The 15,869-nt window shown below is 37.6% G+C and overlaps 1 protein-coding gene across 14 annotated transcripts in view; it reads left to right on the forward strand.

Moving 5' to 3' along the window:
• LOC137301862 (myocyte-specific enhancer factor 2A-like) overlaps nt 1-15,869 on the forward strand; it is a 311,843-nt gene that overhangs the window by 133,848 nt on the left and 162,126 nt on the right. Inside the window, exon 1 of one of the 14 annotated variants that reach the window (XM_067971558.1) lies at nt 13,944-14,016. The exons of the other annotated variants lie outside the window; for them this stretch is intronic. The gene's annotated coding sequence lies outside the window, so the exon portion shown is untranslated. Of the gene's footprint in view, nt 1-13,943; nt 14,017-15,869 lie in introns of those variants that run through there. 14 annotated transcript variants of the gene reach the window in all.

Raw genomic sequence — 15,869 nt, forward strand, 5'->3', positions numbered from 1 at the left:
GGTGTCATGGTATTATTTAAAGTTCAAATTTGTTACTTGATGTAACACGTTTGTTTTATCATTTGTTTATGTATTACAGTATTGTGAACTTAATGATCAAAAGTTACTGAGCTGGCTTCTTGACAGGCAGTAATCTCAGTAATTTCACTTTTTGCCTATACTTATATGCAATGAGATGGGGTAAATGGGACATGAAGTTACCGGATTTTGCAGTGAAATAATCTGCAGCTCTAATTGAACAATGTTCTTGTGTTTGTCCGGCGAAGTGCTACTGTTGTCAGTTTTTATAATGACATACTGAATTCTGGCACATTCTGACCTATTGTAAAATGCATTGTAATAAAGGGTTCTGACATTAGTTTTGGTTGTATTAAATGAGCTGTTCAAATATGCAGCGTGCAAAATTCCAGTTTATATGTTGTATACTACAAAATGCAGACAGATTCTTTGATTTCATTAAGTACTCCAGAAAACATGAGAAATGTGGTTTGCTTAGTTTTATCTACAATAAGGTTCATTTTTCAGTTCTATTCGAAAATATATTAAAAATAAACTCAGAATTATGTTTTTGTTATGGGAAGCAACTAGTGAGTTCCAGCCTTGTGTAGATCAAAGGAAGCATTTTGTAAACATAAGGGTTTGATCAACGCTACCTTGGTACAATAATATGCACATGTATCTAGTCCTGCAACAAGTCTTTGGGATGCATTGGTTCTATACTCATGAATCATAAATGGCTAGGATTTTTTGACCAAAATTAGCAGGTTAAAATGTGAAAAACTGTGGGAAAATTATTTTTTGTGATTTGCTAGAAACTATTAGAGAATAATCACAATACACTAAGAAGTCAGTCTAGATTATCAGAATAGCTTATTGCGAGTTTGGCCCACGACTGAATCTATTGGTACATAGAATCCATGCAACCAAAGTGTGAGAACAAGGAACAACTGCAATAATGTAAATAATCTTACTTGAGTGATATATTTTCGGAACCGAGTATGGGTAATGTCTTTTTCTTTTGCACACTAAAGTGTCTTTTTTAAAAAACAGAGTTTATAGATGGGTTTTTAATTGCTTTGATGACTGGAACATTTTTCCTGATGTTTTTGGAATTTTCTTAACTGTATATCAACCTTAGATTCAGTTTACTCCTGCATTTGCATGATAACACATTCCTGATTTTTTAACGTACTGAACTTGTTATCAATAACAAAAGTTGTAGATTGGGTTGTGACGTGTTTTGGGATGTCCTGAGGACGGGAAATGTGCTACATGAATGCAAATCCTTTCCTTATTTATATAAAAGTGTATTCAGTTGTGAAAATTTGAATATGAAGGTATTCTGAAAAAAATGCAAACTGCTTTCTGCTGATTGGAAATATTTAAGAAATTAAGTTGTATTATAAATATAATTAACTACTGTTTTTAAATAGCTGTACAGTTTTGCTGAATTGATGCTTACACCATCTGGAAGGTTCAATTATTTTAAGTAGAGTAACAATTTCTGGCATGCATAGAATCAATATAAAGCACATTTAGCATACTGTAAATCAGCATTTGTAGTACTTTTCAAACAAACTGATGTGCAGCTCCTCATATAAAGTATATACTAGCAATGTGGTACAACAATGTAACTAGGATAGGCTTGGGAAAGTTCATATGTTTGTAACACAGCATGTGTCTTTTATTGCACATCTTGGTTGTAGATTCAGCTTTCTGCACCTGCATCTGGTGTTTTTGAATCATACATTGTGGTGAGGTTTGTAGCTGTTAATTCCTGTCAGAATTTTGGCTCTTATCTATAACAAAATAATACTGACTTCTAACTGTGCTTTGTAAAGTAAAGACTATCTTGGTCCGTGTTTTCTATTCTGCAGTGATAGTTGCTGTAAAAAAAAAAAGCTGGAAAACATTGTGAGATCAGTTCAATTATGTTTACCCTGTTGTATATGGGAATTTCATATGGTTATTGGCTGAAAATGAAAATTTCACTATGTATTTCTTTCTAGATGAGAGTGATTGCATTTTTGAGTCTTGATGGACTCTAAATTATTATGTACAGGTAGCAACTAGCAATCTTCAACCGTTCCTATTTTAGTCACACTAATTAAAGTAGCTATTTTGTACTCCTACTTTCTGTTGTATTTTCAGTAATATGGCAAAGACTTTAGGGGTTCCAAGTACATGTAGTCCGTGGGTTTGATGAGTTTCAAGGCTGATAGATTAAATTTTTGAGATTTTTGTGAAATTTGATCAGGGGCTAAAACATTAAGTGAGGAAGCCTTTGCACCAGATCACAAACTGTCGGTGCTGGTGAGGCCTGATTCAGGCCTGGACCTTTGCCACCCGCTGTTGTGGCGAGATATCTTTGAGACAAGTGGAGAAAAAAAGTCAGGGATTAAGAACAAAATCGAAAGGAGAATGAAGCAAAACACTGCTTTAAAAAAAAATCAACTGGAATTGAAATGGAATGAAGTGTTGGGAGGAAACAGGAAAGGGAAGGAGCAATTACGGTACAACTAACAAAAATTAACCCAAGAATAAAGAAGGTTATGGAGAGCAGTAAAATTAGAATTTTCCTGTTTGCTTTACTTAAGTGCGTGTAAGTTGTAGATTATTCGAAGGAACATAGACTTCACTTTTTTCCATCAATTAAATTGGGGAAATGTGTGCATCCTGTGGTAATGGTAGCCCAATTCTTTCCAGTTCTGATTTTTCAGTATAAATGCATTCTCACTGCCTGTCCAACAATTGCTCAGTTATTGTAGAACTTAAAATGAAAATTTGTAGAGCAATATGGGGTTATCCCTTGGCTTATTTTGCTTACTTGCACCAATATGTTGTGGGTTGTGGAGAAATTCCCATTGAAGCCAATATAATCCAATGTTGTACCAATACAATTCAAGTGTGATGCTTTTAAATTCATAATCTCTCATTGTTGCACCACTACCAGTGACAGATTGCAATCCACTCGTGTTATATAGTTTAAAATGGCCTCTTTAGACCCAACCCAAAACTGGAAGAACAAAATCTGTGATTATTGTACTAGATGTTTTTAATGGCTCAAGTGGACATAAGTACAAAAACTTGGCACACCACCTTCATGCAGTACTGAAAACCAAGTGACAGCATTCCAAGAAGTCCTACAATGTTGTCCTGATGTACTAAACAGCCAAATACACTAGGCTACTGTTAACGTTCTTGAGGGGATGAACATTTTTTTCTGGAGCAAATTTAACCAGTCAAACTAAATAGATTATTAATCAGTGGTTTTGAAGTTAGGACCAGTAATCTCTGCTCAGTACTGAGTAAAATAATTTTTGTTGTGTGGATCATCTTACAGATGCACAATAAAGTACATGTAACAGCTGCACTTCGCTACAGAACATAAATTTTTTAAAAAAAAAAGTCCTGGTTCTAATTTTGAAAGTACTGGAGATATTGGGTGGAATTTTCTGAGTCCCTGCACCACAGCTGGTGCCTTAATGGAAAATCATGGGTGCACGCCCCCCCAATTTTCTGTTCATTGACGTTAACGGATGGACAATCTATGGCAATGCCCCCTTGTTTTTCTAATAAGTCACCCGCTGTGGGTCCCACCAGTGGCACAATACCTTGGAAAATTCTGCCCTGCCAACTTGGTTTAATCTGATCTTCTTGCCAAATTCAGATGGAGAGTTAATTCAGAATGACATGTGTTTTATAGGCTTCCCCAGTGCTCAGTGAGTGAAAGCACTACGTGGTATAGAACTGAACAGTACAACCAAGATGTTTTCAGAGTGGATCACCAGTCTTCAATCTTTATTCAATCACAGCCAGGGTACAGTGGAGGTGCTACAGTTGACCTTAACACCCTGGGTTAGGCTTCCCACTTCTGATTGCTACTCAGTGATAGCTGCTAAAAAGGGTGCAGGTCTAGACATTGGGTAAGGAGGTGATGGCTGGGGTTTCCCGCTTGTTTGTTCACAGCCCATGATTTATCTGCTTATTGAAGTGGGTGGAAAATCGCAGGCTGGCGAGCACATAAGTGGAAAACCCCGACTGATCTGCCTGGTGTTCAGTGCTGTCCATAGATGAATGGGCTGCTGACTAACCATTGACGTATACATATGAAGAATGGCGACTTCAGTGACGGAACAGTAGGCTGCCAGCACTTATGGTGCCATCGACCATTATGAGGCACTGCATCAGGAGAACGTTACAGGGGAAGGAATGGGTTTAGGAGAACACGAGTGTTGTATTTGAATAAACCATTCTGAAAACCATCACAATAATGGAATGATTCTATTAATCAGTCATTAAACAAATAAGGTGTCTGTACAAATATCTGTATTGTACAGGCTACTTAGAAATCATCTTGCCAATAGAGCCAATTTTCAAAATCGAACCATTGCAAATTTATTTGTTTTTTCCATTTGTCAATTTTCAACACTTTTTTCTCTTAAGCAGTGAGCGTTGATGTTGTAAAGTGGCTCAAGGGGGTTCCCAGGGCTGACCAGCAGTAGTAGAAATAATCAAAAACATAGGGATGATTCACTATCAACTACATATGTTAATTTGATGCTCTCATTGCTCAAACTAATATAACCCCCAACCTCACATAAAATGAAATAGAACACAACAATATGATTACCATTTAATTTTTGTACTTTTAAAATAGTTCCTGGTGGTAAAAACATTTCCAGAGACCTTTCCATATTTCTGCACTCCAGAATAAACTACAGCTCAAATCAGTATGTTTATTGCATTATTTTGGGACATAAACTCATATTCCTGCTTTCATTCCTGTAGTATCGAGAAAATTGTGGGTTCAAACCCCACCTCAGAACTTGAGCAGACAACCTAGGCTGACACCTTAGTGCAATCTTTTGGATTAGACATAGAACAGAGGCCTTGCCTACTTGTTCAGGTAAAAGATCCCACTATTTGAAGAGTAGGGAGATTTCCTTGTGTCTTAGCCAACATTGCTTCTCAGCTAACGCCACCAAAAAAATGGATTAGCTCAATTTTTGTTTGTGGGCGCTTGCTTTGTACAAATGGCTGCCACTAATGCCTACATGACAATGGTGGCTGTAATTCATTGGTTATAAAACACTTTGAGATGTCCTGACAAGTTCTTTATTTCTATACCTGTTCACAGGCATCTGCCAATCGTCCTCTCTCAGTTACTGCAAATCAGGGTCTGAGAGTAACCTGGGGTGGCTTAACGTGTTGGAACAGCAAGGTGAAGAAATTCTCTTAAGCTTGCAGTCAACTCCGTTAGATGTGCTGTAATTGGTTAGGGAGCCTCATGGCTACACCTTTAAATACAGAAACATCCTCCAACTTGTACTGGGAATGTGTTACAGGGATGTAACACACTCGAGAGATCTAGATGATCTCATAAACCATGCAAATGAAGCTGAAGGCAATTATAAACTCTCACTAAACCTTGAATACTTTACAGCCTTCAACACTCAAAACCATTTTTATTTTGTGATATGTGCCCTTTTCTTTTTTTGTGAATTTTGCTGTTGAAGTTCATACTTCAATATGCTGCTGGTTTTTCCTCACTGCTGATATTGTGGCTGTTGAATTTTGCTGTATGGGAAAACATGACATTTTTTTCAATTTTGTTTTTAGTTTTTAAGATTTGGTTGACCAAGAAAGTCCTTCTGTCAGCTGACAGGTCGAGAGTATTACTTAGAAAAATAATAAATCTTCCTGTACAGAGATTGTTGTATGGATGCGTGTGTGTGTATTTGTATAACTTGTTTGGTTTTATGTTGCTATCACATTAATTAGTATTGACTTTGAAGGTGCTGGACAGTTTGTTGAGATTTGAATTGAGTGTTACCACCTTGTTTTATTTAAAATTGTGCTTGTCCACTTGATTCACTACAGCACCAGTTTGCCAGTTTTCCAACCTTCCCAATTACACATGGCAATGCAGAAAACTTTTTTTTCCATTTGTGGTAGGGTCTGCTGTTTAGTTATCATTTTCATCTGACTGAAATTAGCCAACTATGCTAGCACCATTTGTGGCCAATTGATGTAGACTTTCCCTTGCTGGTCCATGGAGCAGATGCTTCTAGGCTTATTAGAACTTTACACATACTCCGAATAACGGTGACTTGCATCATCCATGTTCCTTTGACAAAAGTCTTGGATGCTGGCACCCTTTTCTGGACTAATGAATGGCAATCATTATTCCATTTCTGTCATAAATTGAAAGCCCAAGTCTTTGAACCTTGTCAACTCTGTTTCTGTGGCACGGTGTTATATGTAGAAGATTCTTTTTTAATGCTGCTGATTACTCCTTTTTGCCAAACTTACCAACAATCAGTCCAGCAGCTTTTTGAATTCATGACACTTGGACCGTGTTGAGTTTTGCTTGGAGAATGTCTTGAAGGTTTTATCATTCTTTTGCCAGTTGAACATTGGGCTTTTCACATGCTGCTGTTTCCTTTCACTAATGTTCTTCAGCCTCAGTTATCAGTGTAGCCTTTTTCTTTTCTGGAAGCATTTAAAATTAATTTAAGTTTTGCATCTTCGATTCTCCACTGCAAGATATTCTCGGAACACACGTCTTCACATAATACCGTACAGCGGATCTTTATGTACTTCAATTACTTGCAACAGATACAAAAAGAGCAGAGTGCGTGTTATATGGAATTTTTCTCATTAAGATTAATGTTGAGGTTATTTTCATCCTATTGTTAACATTCAAAGATTAATTTTTCTTTTCAAATTGAGTTTTCCTGAGCTTCTTTACTGTCGATCACAACCAGTGCAACTGGTAATCACAGTGGGGTAGGAGGAGGGTAATGACAATTTCTCAGTAATTTAAAAATATTGTGATTATGGAATTTCTTTGTAATGACTTATTAAGTGATGACATGAGTGCCCAAGTCATGTAGGATAATATCAATGTAGCTGCAGTCACTCGGTAAATCACTGGTGCCTGAAGTCTGGGAACTTTCCACTCAGCCCTGCTGGAAATTGTTGTAATTATTACAGATGAAAGTAGAACATGTTTATGATATCAAGTATGAAATATGTTACTGTCTTGTAACACAGTCAACTATAATACGTTGAAAATGGTGAGAGGTCTCAGGATTGTAATGGAATGGCAGCAGCTTAGTGGTGCAATAAGAATAACATTAGGTGACCAATTGATTACATAGGGGTCAGACCTAACGTTATTCAATGGCCATCAAACAAACTCATAGTAATAACAACCTTCAGCCTTTCTGGTACAATTGCCCCCTCTATTTCTCCTCCTCGCTGAACAAGCTCTTGTTCATCAACTCCCAAGTTTTCAATCCCACACATACTGAGCAAGATTTTGACCCCTTTTCTCTTTTTTTTTTCTCCCTCCATTTACTATTCCAACCCATCTTGTTTGTCCCGTTTCCCCTACCCCACTTCATTTTCCCCTTTCATCCGAAGCATCCCTCCCGAACTGCATTTCCAATTTAACCCACCTCCCCACTGGCTGTATTTCTCCTTCCCCACATGTTGGCTGTTCCATGCCTCAATCCCTTTACCCCTGTTGATCTGAATCCCCCTTCCTCAGCACTGCCTTCTGCCATCTTCCATCTCTGCCACTCATCTCTCTCTCTCTCTCTCTCTCTCTCTCTCTCTCTCCCCTCCTCTTGCTTCTCTCCTGCCGCCCCTCATTTCCACTTTCCTTGCCTCTTTTCTCTCGATCAGTCTCTTTTCTCTCGATCAGTCTCTTCTGACTATCCTCTCCCTTGGGCTCCCTACATAGGTTCCATTAAATCCCATCCTCTAACCCTACTTAACCTAAAAAAATTCAAAAGGGCCTTGACTACCTGTGTGCAATGCCACGGGAGATTGACTAGCACCTATATGATACTGCATACATCTGCATTTATTATGAAAATCCAATAAATATGATTCATCTCCTTCAAACTGAGCTAAAGCTGTTCAAAGAAAGTCTAAAGTTTCAATTTTAGGTCTGCATTTTCTTATTGGATTTGAGTGGCTTCATATTATAAAATAACCTCCCCCCAGCAGAAGCAGCACTCAAAGGGAGAGCAAGTCGGAGAATTGTTGCTAGGGTATTGTAGCCCGACCTCTGACCTGTGTTCCCTTTGAGCGTGGCTCCCTAGTGGGGAATTTGCCCCCTCATATACAACAGATAATTCCACAAAAAAGTATATCTCAATAAAATACCTTTTCTGTCAACTTGTATATGCTGATTGTAAAGCTAGTCTAATGTCAGATTTGTGGTGAGAGGGGAACCCTTTGGGAGGGAGGGAGACAGAAAGCAGGTAACTCTAGACCAGTTAGCCTAACATCTGTCATTGGGAAAATGCTAGAATCCATTATTAAGGAAGTAGTAGCAGGACATTTGGAGACTCTTAATACAATCAAGGAGAATCAACATGGTTTTATGAAGGGGAAATCATGTCTGACAAATTTATTAGAGTTCTTTGAGGAAGTAATGGCAGGGTGGATAAAGGGGAACCAATGGATGCAGTATATTTGGATTTCCAAAAGGCATTCGATAAGGTGCCACATAAAAGATTACTGCATAAGATAAGAGCTCATGGTGTTGGGGGTGATATACTGGCATGGATAGAGGATTGGTTAACTAACAGAAAACAAAGAGTCGGGATAAAAGGGTCATTTTCAAAATGGCAATCTGTAACTAGTGGGGTGCTGCAGGGATCTGTGCTGGGGCCTCAACTATTTACTATATATATATATTAATGACATGGATGAAGGAACAGAGTGTCTTGTGGCCAAATTTGCTGATGATACAAAGATGGGTGGAAAGCAAGTTGCGATGAGGACACAAAGTGTCTGCAAAGGGATATTGACAGGTTAAGTGAATTGGCAGAAATTTGGCAGATGGAATATAATGTGGGAAAATGTGAAGTCATCCACTTTGGGAGGAAAAATAAAAAAGCAAAATATTATTTGAATGGAGAAATAGTACAAAATGCTACGGTGCAGAGGGATCTGGGTGTCCTTGCACATGAAACACAAAAAGTCAACATACAGGTGCAGCAGATAATCCAGAAGGCAAACGGAATATTGGCCTTTATTTCTTGGGGGATGGAGTATAAAAGCAGGGAAGTCATGCTACAACTGTACAGGGTGCTGGTGAGACCACACCTTGAGTACTGCGTACGGTTCTGGTGCCCTTATTTATGGAAGGATATACTTGTATTGGAGGCAGTTCAGAGAAGATTCACCTAGGTTGATTCCGGGTATGGAAGGGTTGTCTTATGAGGAAAGATTGAACAGACTGGGTCTGTACTCATTGGAGTTTAGAAGATTGAGAGGAGATCTTATTGAAATATACAAGATTCTGAGGGAACTCGATAGGGTAGATGCTGAGAGGATGTTACCCCTCATGGGGGAATCTAAAACTAGGGGTCATAGACTCAGAATAAGGGGTCGCCTGTTTAAGACGGAAATGAGGAGGAATTTCTTCTCCCAGAGGGTCGTGGATCTTTGGAATTCTTTACCCCAAAAAGCTGAGGAGACTGAGTCATTGAATACATTCAAGGCTGAGTTAGACAAATTTTTGTTCAGCAAGGGAGTCAAAGGATATGAGGAAAGGGCGGGAAAGTGGAGTTGAGGTAAAAATCAGATCAGCCATGATCTCATTAAATGGCGGAGCAGGCTCGAGGGGCCAAATAGCCTAAGCCTACTCCTGCTCCTGTCTCTTATGCTCTTACCAATTGCATGATGTGTTGCTGTGGAGTAAAACTTAGTTGCCAATCCTAGTTGAAGGTTACAAGCTCCAATAATAAAATTCAATAACAGAAAATCAAAAATAAAACAATATTTTTTTGCAGCACTAAAATCGAAGCAATGTGTCCCAAATGAACCATGCTGATGGGTTAGCTAATGTTGCCTAACTGTTCTGTTTGATCTTTAGTCTTGAGGTTTGTGACATAATTGGAATTCGCAAGTGTGTTATGGCCATGTACTCCTAAATGCCTATTCTATTTTGTGAATTAGAGTAAAGGTAGGCAAATGGTTTTGGTTAGTTGGCTGTGGGTAAGTCCTGAGTATCTGTTACCATAGTTAAAGGTTGCCACTTTTTTGGCCAAAACCAGGCAGAGTTGGGATTGGGCAGAGGCTGTGATGTTTGCTTTGCTAATGCTGAAAATTCATTGCAAACCTCAAGTCAGCTTAATAATGAATGGTTTCACATCATGAGACAGAGAAGTACTAAGGCAATAAGGACTTTTGTTTTTAAGCCAGACTTTGTGTCTAGTTTTGTTTTCCGAAATTTCCAGACACATGCATTGAAAAACGTTACTTTCGATCAAAAACGAGATGTGCAGCAACCCCAAATAGTTACTTTGCATGCTGCTTGTAGGTTTACCTAAGATCATTGTCCATTTATTTTCCTGCCTCTGTGGCATTATATTTATTTCTCTACCTTTTTATGCCACTCGATCTTTTACTGAGATGAGTTTCAGAATTGGCCCTGCACAGCTGCAGAGCTGAAAGTCTCTTGTGCAATTTCCCACATTACTGTAAAGTATTATTTATAAAATATATGAACCGATCATATTCTATGAGCACACAGATGTAAGCTGCGGTACAGAATTTTTCTGTTACTCCTGAATTGAACTAAGACTAATGAGCTGTGTTGAGCTTGGTTGTGGCATATAAATTTTAGGTCTCAATTGGCAACCATGCTCCTATCCTGTACCTTCAATGATGGTTAGTATCTGAGGATCTGGAATAGCATGTTTTATCTAAGCACTTCCCATACTTAGAGATACTTCATTAGGATTTGTTTGGAAGTTGTTAATTAAGTGGTATTGTTGCTGGGCAGTGGTCTCACAACTGGTGGTTTTGAATTGGTATAAAACACTACACCAACCTTTTGTGAAGCATTCATAATTTAATTTCGGAATTTCTTTTACAAAACTTGTTTTTCTGAGTACTGCCAATGTCTGGGTGTATAGCTTAAGTTCTCAGTAAAATCCTGTGTTAAGTCTCATTCCATGTTTTGTGGGTATCAAAACTCTGCATAAAGTTGTCATTTTTATCTGCATTTTACAGCAATCTTGTATGTTAATGTAACTGACTTTGAGAAATGTATCTTGTTTGTGTAAAATAAATTTATATGTTCAAGTCTTTTAAACTTCAAATTTCTTATTTTTAATATTATTTCCTGTGAGGCATCTTGGGACTATTTCCTATATTAAAGAAGGTGCTATATAAATGCAGGTTGTGATAGTACTTGTTTTCACTCTACTTACCTTTTGATAACTCTTATCTCTAGCTGCTAACAGTTTAGGGACCAAGGAAATTAAACTCAAGTGAGAGGCTTATGTCTTACTAATGTTGAAAGTAGTCATCAGAAGATCCTGAAATCTGGGTTCCAATTGAAGCTGATTTTTGTTTTTTTTTAACCAGCAGTCCGATTTTTTTTTCCTTGTTCTTTATTCAAAATACAAGCACTCTTGTTTTAATATGGCTTCTGCACCTCTAAATCCTAATTTTTTGGCAGACCCATGTTAATGATATTTGTTATCATGTGGGCTCAAGTACTGATCTGTGAGGATTAGATCAAAAGTGTTTTAATTCGCAACTACATTCGGACACTTCATTAGACATCTACAATTAGGCTAATCCTGATGACTTTTTAAAAAATCTGTCTTGATTGGGTCGTCTGAAGAAGGGAAGGGAAGTGCAGCTGCTGATGTACCAATCAAATAGTGGGAATGTACCATTCATGGAGAAGTCTGTGGGCTTTGCCATTTTTTTTCAACCCAAAGGATTAAAGTTTGAATCTTGGATTGTGAGGAGAGGGAGGAGGGCTGGACTGGACTGAACTGGAGGGAAAAACTAAATAAGAGGAAAGGAATGAACAAAACCTCATGTTGATCTGATAAATGGTTTTGATTAACAGTTACTTTTATATACTGTGGATTGAAGCAAATTGCAGATTAAAATGTAACATTTTATTGGCGATCCCATGCCCACCAGGTTGGTGTACCAGTGTGCATCACCATAGTGTGGTAGTATTTGGGTTTGTGCCCCAATTCCATTGTCCTCTTAAATTCCGGGGGAGATGTTGAAGCATTTCCCTGAGAAGGGGGGTGAGCCAGCACAATCTCCTATTGTCCACTCCTTGAGAGAAGAGTTATAGAGTGACATTCATGGAGGGATTCCCACCTGCTCAGCTGGAGAATGTGCAACTGGTGTTAGCCGGAATCCTATAAATGGTGGCATAGTGGCATTTTTAAGAAAGACTTCCAAATAAGCATATTTGTATTGCTGGATACATACAGCATAGATTTTGAGAATGCACTTCCAGTGAACCTCATTCACTTAACTCCTGGGCAGAGCCCTGGCTAATGCATTTCACTCTATGGAGTTTCGTTTAATCAGATCTCTTTCTTTTCTCCCCCCCCCCCCCCCCCCCCCCCCCCCCCACCCCACCGCCCCAACCCCAGAAAAACAAATGGATTTACAATTGCTGCTGTGGGAGATTTCTTTCTTATGGTATTTGTAGTAAAATCATAACATTATTTAAATGTGTTTATGATTTCGCTATAAATAATACACAGGAGAAATCTTCACCCATGGAGTGCTAGTATTGTTTTTTCTGTTTTTGGTGTGTTTGCAAGTGTGATCAAAGATATTATTCACAATAAATACGTTATACTTGATTCTTGCGGCCGTGCTTCTTTGTGAGTGTTTACGTATTGTAATCTCCTGATATGTTTTTTGCTCTGTGCTGTCACATTATAATGTGATGCAATTCTGCAAACACAACTTGGCATTAATGCTGAAGCATTTTTTTTTGTGGCATTTTTATTTTGAATATGTAACTCATTGCCCATGAAATTGAGAGAATACACTTGGGCTCATCCTTTCAATGTACAGTCATCTTCCTGGATCTTATGGTAGGTCATGACTCCGACTGTCAAGGAGAGCAATCTAATTCATGCTTTTATTCAAGAACCTGCTGATGAGGCTTAATAATGCTCATTGATTACCTCTCTGCTCAATAAACCCCAGTGATGTCTTGGACAACACAAAGAGCTTTAGGAATCTTTCTTCATTTTTACTCTTAAAGATGTGACAGCATTATTGCATATTGTGATCCCATTAATCCATTCACAATAGTTTTCAATTAGATTCGTTGTGCCATTGAATTATTTATTTAGCATGATCAAGTTAAAATAATTTCAATCGAATATTTAATTTGATAAATAGAGCTAGGTGGACAGCTGTCTTGGTCTAGTGCCTTTTAAAATCTTGCTGCCTTTGGGGGTCAGGGAGAGTCATTTAGATACAGAACTGAACCATGAGGTCACTGAAGTAAATCATGCAGTGGATGTACATCTTTAATTTGCCTCTATTTCAACCTAGCTGCTAAGAGATTACCCCTACATTTGTTTCTTGACTCAATGGCTTAAAACCCTCAATTAAAATGTAACTTGACAATACAACCACATTTGTAGATCCTGTAATTAAAATAATTCTGCCGCTGGAAAAGCTGGTTTCACTTGCTATTTATTGAATTGTGTAGTCTTATTTGCATGTACTGTGAGCGCTGTGGTTAAAAGCTTTGGTTTTCTTTGTTGGTTGAAATTTTTAGATCACCTGACAAAGATAACCAAAAGTTCTGAAATGTGAGTTTAGGGATCATTAAAGTGAGCAGAGAAAAGGTTGTAGTGTACTTTTAAGTGAAGCGTTTGCCTGAAAGGCCTCACCGTGTGGGCTTTTACAAGCTGTGACTTTGCTGATGCAGGTGAAATAGAAGAAGACAAGCAATGGTTTCTCAGCTGTTCAACTACTAGTGAGCCATCAATATCTCTCCCTTCAGCTGCCACCACTTTTCAAACTAGAGTGAGGTGTCCACTGGGCCAGAGGCTTTTGGTAACTTAGTCAGCCTTCGTGATAGACTACAAACAGTTGGTTTCAGTGAGTCCATCACAGAGCAGTTGTTTTCCATGCCCGCGTGACTGGGAGCATCTGCGGTTTCAGATCTGTTTTGGATTTGCTTCTGATTGCATTCGTGTAGGTAAAATATAATTTCTTTCAGGCTCATGTATGTTCTGTGAACCTGATGAATGGCTTATATTGTGATTTTAAAATAGTGCGAATGTAGGTAAATGTACAACTGTATAAGAGCCATTATTTAACCACTAGTTTGGGTTGTATATTAGTAGTAGAAATGTGTTTGTCTTTGAGATTTTATGGCTCTACTTTTATTTCCTACTACATGTTCCTAGGTTGTACATGAATTTGTATCAGTGGTAATAGTGTAGCTTTGCTATATTAGGATTCAACCAGAGGTATTGTAACTGGATTTAGATATGCTTACTGGTCGGAACTGTTGGATTTGGAATAAGGTTAAAAAGGTCTGTACTCTTGTGAATTTCTAAGTTCTGAAAACAGGAGAGATCGTTATTAATGCACGATCTGATTCTATCCTGTTTGGCGTTGGCTTTGTTGCAAGTTATTAAAATGTATCATGATTTTAAAAATGATGTAAATATAAATGTAACCAGGATAACTGAAAAAAGATAGAAACCTTTTTGTTCTTAGTGCGTTATTGACAATATGTAATGAAATAATGGTATGACCTGTCACTACCAGCTTTTCTCAGTGGCGTTGAACCCTTGTTTACTGCCTTGTATGTTGCCTGAAAGACAGTTATCTGAAATAGTAACACGATAATGTTTATTAAGCCTGCATAAAATATACCTGAAGTACAGTATACTAGGGGGTAAAATGAGAGAGAGAGAGAGGGGAAAGGGGGTAGTATTAAATTTGTTGATTCCCATTTGGGTTACTTAAGAAAATGAGTCACTTGTTGCATTGTTCAGACTAGATAAGTATTGACTAGGCAAGAGCTTCTCAGTATTCACTAAAATGCAATTTATTTATTTTCTTTCTTTCTGTCTTTCTTGTTTAAAGTTGCTAGCTAGAAGTTCCAAATCCATGTTACTGTTGCACAGATTTCAGAAACTGTTTTTTAAAATTTAAAAAAAATCATTCAAATGAAATGCAGTTTTTTAAAAGTTTTATTGGGGGATTTTACAGATTTTTGAAGTCCATTCAAAGATGTTTTTAGCTTTCAAGCTTGCATTGTTTTGTAGAATCCCAACAGCATTACTGTAAGTGATTCAAATCACTTTATAAGCATTCCAGTCAATTTTAGTAGAATGTTCTAACTAATATACTTTCAGTAACTTCAAAGGAAGTATCAATTTGAATATTAATGCTGTAACTTCATCTCATTATTAAAATTATTTGTTGAAAATTAGAGGAGTAATCAAAATAGATGGCAGTTTAACTGACATCCTAAAACTTATGTTATCATAACAACTTTATGAAATAACAGAAATAATACGTGTATTAACTTATTCTTCAAAAAGTAATATTTAATTAGACAGCAAGTTTTTGCCATCCACCTAATATTCCACCCTGAGGGTTTTTAAGTGAAGGTCGATTTTTTTTTTTGTGTTGGGATCAATTAAATTTCTTACCTGGTTAAAAATATAATCCATTTTATTTTTCTTTCAAACAAGTTGACATATATGGCAAGGTTTCATGAAATTCAGAGGATTATTAGATTGGAATGGGTAATAGGTATGTCGGATGACGTCCAATTGTTGTAAGTAAAATTGTGCCTGCTCAATCAATTGAAATTCTGCACAGTGAAGATAAATGTGAAAACCTGGATAAAGCTCAAACCAGCCTGCAGAGCAATGATGAATGAGTGACAAGTGTCCTTGTGAGGACACTTATCGAAGTCAAAGTTATTCCTTCAAGATCTGTATTGCGATCCTCTCCAAAAGGCTTAAAGGATTTGTGACTCATTTTGCGATGATTACCTGCAGATAATGTACTTGCAACCCTTTTCT

This window comes from Heptranchias perlo, chromosome 34 (genome assembly GCF_035084215.1).
Source record: "Heptranchias perlo isolate sHepPer1 chromosome 34, sHepPer1.hap1, whole genome shotgun sequence".
Lineage (NCBI taxonomy): Eukaryota > Metazoa > Chordata > Chondrichthyes > Hexanchiformes > Hexanchidae > Heptranchias > Heptranchias perlo.